Source organism: Elephantulus edwardii, unplaced genomic scaffold (genome assembly GCF_000299155.1).
Source record: "Elephantulus edwardii isolate Elephantulus edwardi_28Jun2011 unplaced genomic scaffold, EleEdw1.0 scaffold00112, whole genome shotgun sequence".
In the NCBI taxonomy this organism is placed as follows: domain Eukaryota; kingdom Metazoa; phylum Chordata; class Mammalia; order Macroscelidea; family Macroscelididae; genus Elephantulus; species Elephantulus edwardii.
In genome coordinates this window covers 3,865,899-3,873,666 of record NW_006399862.1, presented here as the reverse complement: position 1 = coordinate 3,873,666, position 7,768 = coordinate 3,865,899, and positions in this window count along the sequence as shown.

Genomic DNA, 7,768 nt, shown 5'->3' with positions numbered 1-7,768 from the left:
AAGGAAGGAAGGAAGGAAGGAAGGAAGGAAGGAAGGAAGGAAGGAAGGAAGGAAGGAAGGAAGGAAAGAAGGAAAGAAGGAAGGAAGACAGACAACGACTAGGGATGATAGAAGGAGAATCGATGCCTTAGAGCTATGGTGCTGGAGAAGGATATTGAATATAAAAACAAGTTCGTCCTAAAAGAGGTGAGACGAGGCTGCTCCTTGGAGGCAAGGATTCTGAAATTTTGCTGACATACTTTGGACATGGTACTAGGAGGGACCAGTCCTTGGAGAGGGATGTCATGCTTGGGAGTTTGGAGGGTCAGTGCAAGAGAAGAAGACCCTTAGTGAGATGGACTGATTCAGTGACTGGGATAATGGAGGTAGATGTGTCAGAGACAGTAATATGGGCCCAGGACAGAACAGAATTTAGGGTTGTTGACATAGGGTCACTATGAGTCTCAGGTGATTCGACGCACATAACAACATGAGTCAGTTCCAATTCAACAATACAGAACAAAAAAAAAAATCAAAATAGCCTTACTATAAGGTTTTAAATGAACATAATGCTTGCTTTCATCTTAATGGAACTGTGGAATTGAAATTAAACTTAAATGTTGCCAGTTATGAACTGGTAAGAAGGGAAACCTTTAATAATATGTACAGACTCAACTTTTTCAAGAAGCCCTAATCTTCGTTTACATGCGGTATTCTTTTTTACAGCAGATTTTCTTTAGCGTTTTCTTGAATAGAAATTATAATTTTTAAATTACCATTGTATCAAGCTCAAAGAGTTAATATCCCTTTAGACAATTCAGAAGTAACTAACAAAAACTGTCACTTCTATGGAATAGTCTGTAAGTGTTTGTTGTTGTCGTGTACAGGGGAGTCAGAACCAACCCATCACTGACCCTTCAATGGGTTTTCAGAGGCAGTTAACCTCAGGGGAGGAGATTTTCCATTCTTCTCCAGTGTAACAACTGATGGCCTTGAACTACATACCCTCAGGATTGCAGCAAAGCTTCTTGCCATAGTTTGCAAGAAGATGGACTTAAATTAGTATTATGAATCCAGCTATAACTAATATTATATCAGTAGTGTGTGGTGATTTATTTTAATAATTGTTCTGTGCTTTATTTCTTTTCATTTTCCCTAGCTGAAAAAAAAATATTAATAGAAAAGCTCAGACAAAACAAGTATTATCTCAATTATGAGAAAACAAATCCATCAAAATAAAATTGTAACAATGCTAAAATGTAAATTGGGTGTGGGACAGATGTGATACCAGATGTGCTTTTTGTGTTTCCAGTTAGCCTTTGAATTTTAAAATCACTTTTTAAACGGGGAAGAGAAAAAAGCATTAGTAATTTTGTGACTACAAGTGCACTACTTTTAAATACAGTATTGTGTTTTCTCAAAAAAGTTTATTCCATAGCTAGTTCATTACCATTGTACGGAGATGCATAAGACCAATTGTTTTATCTTGCATTATAGTAAGTCACAAAAATATTTGGTCACAATTTCTAAAATGTGAAAGAGGGAAAATGAAACTTTAAAGGTGTCTAAAAGGAGTTGCTTGATTTACATCTGGAGTTCTTACAAACAAGGTCATGGTTTTCCTGACAATCTAACTGCACTTACTTAGTCTAATGCTTCTCAAATTTTCATATTCATACAAATCACCTGGAGTTCGAGATTTTTCTACCGTGTTTCCAGGTGAGAGTGCAACCGGCACGCGGTCTTCACTTTGAGTGGTGAGGTACTAGAATAGGAATTTTCATCCTAGGCAATATTAACATTTTGGACAGCATATTTCCATGTTCTGGGACTCATCCTGTGCACTGTATGATAGTTAGCCACGTTTCTGGTTTATAACAACCAAATTGTTTCTATGTATTGCCAAAAGTGTCCTGGGGTGCAAAATAACTCTCCGTCGAGAACTATTGTTTAAGAATATTCATTCACTCATTTTCCCAAGTCATTGATTTTAGCTTGGAGTGCATGTATTCCAGGGATGATATAAAGCTTTCAATGAGGTTTGAAGGTTTAGATCATTTTAAGGAAATAAGTACCCAAATGTTCAAGACACAGAAGTTGATCTAAGAAAGTATTCTTTCGTCTTTTAGTCTTTGGATATGTAACCATAGTGCAGGCAAAAAATATGTCCACCTTTCCTAGTCCTTCTTCACAATTATCTTTGTTTTTTAAAAGACCTACCTCACAATAATACTGTATCCATTGCCCATAAGTTATAAACTGTAAGTTTACAAACTAAAGAGCGAAGGTGAAAAAGACCCTCCACCAACAGGACTGATACAGTGACTGCTGCCATGGGCTCTTACGTCTCAGAAAGTATAAGGATAGAACAGGATAGAACAGGGTGCAAATATTTTTTTTTAATAGGGTCTCTATGAATTGTACTTAACTCAGTAGCACTTGACAACAAGAAGTATTATTTGGATTTAAAAATTGAAGTAAATTTTTCTGAAAATCTATTTTCTTTTTATGATCAAAGATGATAGAAGAATAACTGATGCCTTTGAATCATGGTAAAGGAGAGGAGTATTGACCACACTATGTATTGCCAAAAACCAAGCAGATTCATCCTGGAGAGAGTGAAACCAGATTGCTCTTTGGATGCAAGGATTTTGAAGCTCTGTCTCACATACTTTGTACATGTGTCCAGGAGGGACCAGTGCCCGGAGAAGGACATTATGCTCAGAAGGGTAGAAGCACAGTGGAGGAGAACATCCCTGATGCAATGGATTGACTGGAATAATGTGGACAGGTGTGTTGGAGACAGATACTGGCTCAGGACAGTGCAGTATTCAGAGCTCTCATACACAGGATCGCAAGCTACTAGATGGCACGGAGAAACCCAACCATCAAAGTAAATTAATATGTCAGCAGCTATTCTGTTGGCCAACGTGAACCTAGGATAAAAATGTTAGATTTTTCAATCCTGATTATATAGGCTAAACAAAACATTTCCAGATCAAAGGATATTAGACACAATTAAGCCTCATTTAATAAATCTCGGCAAAATCCTTTTTTGAGTATTTTCTGAGATTGAGAAACTGAATAACTCTAATGATGTGGAAACAAATGCAAGACAAATGATTTCTAATTCTTTGCTTTCACCAAAATTGATGAAGGGCCTAATTGAGTTGTCAGCTGATAGATCATTAAAAATAATTTTTTCATGGCATCAAATTATTTCTTGTTTGGCACATATTTGGATGGAAATAAAAATATACTTAATTATCTGAAAACAGTGCCTTATGACTTACAAGCATAAAAGTAACTGATGCTGAACTCTAAACCATTCTAATAATACAATAGTATTCATTCACAGAGATGTATAAATTTATCAGGCAAAACGTCTACCCACCTTATTGAGAATATATCTTAAGAGTCTTTTTCTTAAGTGCATATGGCAGTGAATTAAGCCTATGATTCATATCTCTCTAAGAACAAACTTCCTATTTAGAGGCAAGCAAGTCAGTACATAGGGTTTCACCAAGGACTTCTAAGAGAACAAACATGTTTATCCTAAAGAGGACAAAACCAGGCTGCTCCTGGGAGGCAAGGATTCTGAAGCAATGTACTTTGGTCATCTTGCAAGGAAGGACCAGTCCTTGGAGAGGGACATTATGCTTAGAGTGACAGCACAAGAGAGGAAGACCCTCAATAAGATAAAGTGACTCAGTGACTGGGGTGATGGGAGTCGGGGTTTCAGAAAAAATAAGATTGCCTCAGGTTCATAGATGTAGTACATAGGGCCTCTATCAGTCACAGGTGACTTGACAGCACATAACAACGACAACAACAGGTCAGCTAATTAGTTCTAGGTGTTCATTCCTTCAAGAGTGGATGCTTAAATTTCCCAAGTAAGGCCAATGAATAAGAAAGGTTTGGGTACTGGGAAATGTTAATGACTAGAGTCTATCAGAAGTAAACAAAGTTGTTGTTGTCATGTGCCACTGAGTTGAAGTCAACTCATATCTGACCCTATAATGGGTTTTCAGAAACCGGGATTGGCATGAGAGGATATTGCCAATATTTCTCCTGTGGAGCAACAGCTGGTAGATTAGTACTGCCTGCCTTTGGGTTGGTAGCAAAGTTTTTTACCCCCTAGGCTATCAGGGCTCCCTGAACTAAGCTATAGTGTTTTCGATCTCTTCACAAACATTTGAAACCTGGACAATGAAAAACAGTAGAAGACTTGATATATTGAAAACTCATCATTGGTAGAATATACTGAATTATTATGTGGACTTTCAGCTGTTGTTATGTGCTGTCAAGTGGCTTGCAACTCCTTGTGAGTGTAGGCACACTAGCTGTAAATTCTTTCCTATCCTGAGCCTATTTCACTATCTCTGACACACCTGTCCACATTACCCCAGTTACTGTGTCAGTCTACTCCCTTCTTGAGCACTCCTCCCATCATTCTAAGTATGAAGTTCTCCTCCAAGGACCGGTCCCTCCTAGCAACTTGGCCAAAATATGAGAGAGAGTTTCTATATCCTTGCCTCCACTGAGAAACTTGGTTTCACTTTCTCCAGGGCAGTCATGTTTGTTCTCTTGGCAGTCCATGGTATGTTTAATGCTTTTCTCTAGCACCACTACTCAAAGATATCAATTCTTCTGTCATTCTTAGTCACGTGGACTGCCAGAAGAATGCACAAATTATCCTTCAAGAATTTATCAGAATATCCAGAATACTCCTTGGAAGTGAAGACGGCCAGATAGTGTTTTACTTCCTTTGGGCATATCTACGTGTGGACCTGTATGTACCTCTATGTAGAGGGTGACGAATCTTTAGAAAAGGATCTCCTGTTTGGTAAAGAAGAGAGTTCACAAAACTGAGGGAAACCCTACATAATACAGCTTGTGATCCTATCTACAATCATGATAAAATCATAAAGGTGGAATAAGACTGGACAGTGAAGGCATTATATAATTTCACTTAACATTGCCACAAGTCCATAAAGTATTGACTGACACTAAAAATGACACAAAATAACACTGGGAATGGCATTGATGCTCATTTTAGAACTGTTCTACTGAGTCATTTTTATTCTTGTTGTTGGTAGGTGCTGTTGAGTTGAGAACAACTCATAGCAACCCTGTGAACAAAAGGTCTGAACCCTGTTCTATCCTGCACCGTCCTCACACTGCCTGACACACGAGAACCCACTGTAGCAGTCACCCTATCAATCCATCTGGTTGAGGTTCTTCCTCTCCTTTGCCGAAGCTTCACCCTTCCCAGAATCATGTCCTTCTCCAAGGAACAGCACCTCCTAGAAACATGTCCAAGGTATGTGAGGTGAAGCCTCATCATTCTCGCCTCCAGAGAGCACTCCAGCTGCACCCTCTCCAAGATACCTCTGTTCTCTTGGTTGTCCATGGGATGTTCAGTCCTATTTTCCAACACAGTTTAAAGGTGTCAATTCTTTTCCTGTCCATAAGGATTCATTGTCCAGCTCTTGGGTGTTTAGCTACTAATCAGAAAGATTAAGGTCTGAATCAGACACACCTCAGTCCTCAAACTGACATCCCTACTTAAAAATTTGGAAAAGTTTCTTACTGTAGATTTTCCCAGAGCAGTATGTCTCCTTATTTCTTGACTGCTGGTACCAAGGGTGTTAATTGTGTATGCAGTCAAGATGAAGCTGTTGGAAGTCTCAATCTCCTTTCTATCCATCATAACACTGTCTATTGGTACAGTGGTAAGAATCTTTGTTTTTGCAACATTGAGATGCGATCCATGTGAAAGGCTACATTAATTGATCTTCTGCAACAAGTGCTGCAAGTCCTCCTCACTTTCAGCAAGCAAGGTTGTGTCATCTGCATAACCCAGGTACTGTTGAGTCTCCATTTCTGATGCACACTCCACCTCATAGAGTCCACCTTCTCAGATCATTTGCTCAGCATACAGATTGAATAGGTACTGAGAGAGAATACAACCCTGGCACACTCTCTTCCCAATTCCAAACCATGTATTGCTCCCCTGCTCCATTTGCACACTAGCCTCCATAGATGCCACGTGAGCACAATCAAGTGCTCTGTGATTCCCACTCTTCTCATTGTCAGCCACAGCTTGTCATGATCCACAGAGTTAAATGCCTTTGCATAGTCAATAAAGTACAAAGAGACATTCTTCTTACACTCACCAGGATCCATCTGACATCAGCAATGATATCCCTAGTGCCACGGCCTCTTCTACATCCTACTCGAACTTCTAGCATTTCATTATCTTTGTACTGTTCCAGACACTTTTGAATGATCTTCAGCAGTATTTTGCTTGTATGTAATATCAATGATATTATTCGATAACATCCACATTTAGTTAGATCACCTTTCTTGGAAATGGGAACAAATATAGACCTCTTCCAATCTATGACACACTAATATAATGGCTATGTTATATGTAATAGTCTATCAGGTGTCTGATATGATTTGGGAGTCTCTCACTTAATTTTCCTTTATCCTTTTTTAACTATTAAAAGTGATAACTACTTCCCTTACCTCCACATCCACCCCACCACTGCACGTTTTTAAAAAAATCATTTTCTCTAGGAGTTGTACCACTATCCCAAAGGCTGAGTGTCTTAAATAGTCAAAACCCACCCCTGTTTCTGTGGGATAAAGCTAGGCAATCTTCTTTCATATGATTTATAGCATTTGAAACCCACAGAAGGGTTATCTATGAGTTGATTCCAGTTTGAAGGAAGTCAGTGTAAGTTCACTTTTAGCCTCTACTTCCAGGAAGATCCAATTAATTATAAGAGAATTTAAACTCAGAGGCATTTCATGCGTGTAAATATGGAAGTATGAAAGCAGATCTCTAACTCCATGTTAAGTGTTTGGCATAAATCAGGAATCCCTCTTGGGATTTTTAAAACTGCCTTCCAAATGGAAGTTTTGTTATTCTTGTTGCTAACCAGGACATATTCCCTAAAACAATATTCCTTTGCTCTGATCCTTAACTGTAGGATATTGTGATGTAGTCCCAGAAGGTCTTTTTTTAGTTTTAATCTAATGAATGCACAATATAGCATCTTGTGCCCAAAGGGTCTTGACGCAGAGCATAAGCTATAGATCTTTGTACTGTATTCCTTCAAAACAAATATGGTTAAGGAAACAATATTACTAATGGATTACATGGAGAATATTGTCCCTCTTCTGGGACCACACTGGAATACAATGACTAACAAGTACCTTCGAGCGACAAGGTGATTCTATTTATATTGAACTGACATAGTTTGTGGGGAATTGCATTACTAGCCCAAAGGACACACCTCTTGAAAGATTTGAATCCACCAGAGACTCCATGGGAGATAGATGGGTAACCTCCTCCAATAAGATCTGCAGCTTTTGAAAAACCCACTGGAGGTTGATCTCTGAGTCAATTCTGACTCCAGTGAAGTGAGGGTTACACTTATCTCTGCAAAATCCCCATTTCTTAGAAATCTTGCTTTTAACTCCTCTTATTATCATTTATCCAATTATGAATTGTGTAATTTTGAGTTCCTACTTTAACAATAGACAAACTCCTCTCCTTGTCATTGTCTGGTGGAACAGCTATTCTCATTCTGTGACTGTGGACAGTCCGTTATCCTACATAGTCAAGACCATCTTGAATCTCTATTCCTCAACAATCTCCTTTATTTTGGTCCAAATTCACTCTGTCATGTTGTTCTATGACCTAATACAGTTTTCAATAATTATGTAATCAAATATGCAACATATTATTGCAGTTATCAACTGATAGTTAAAGACT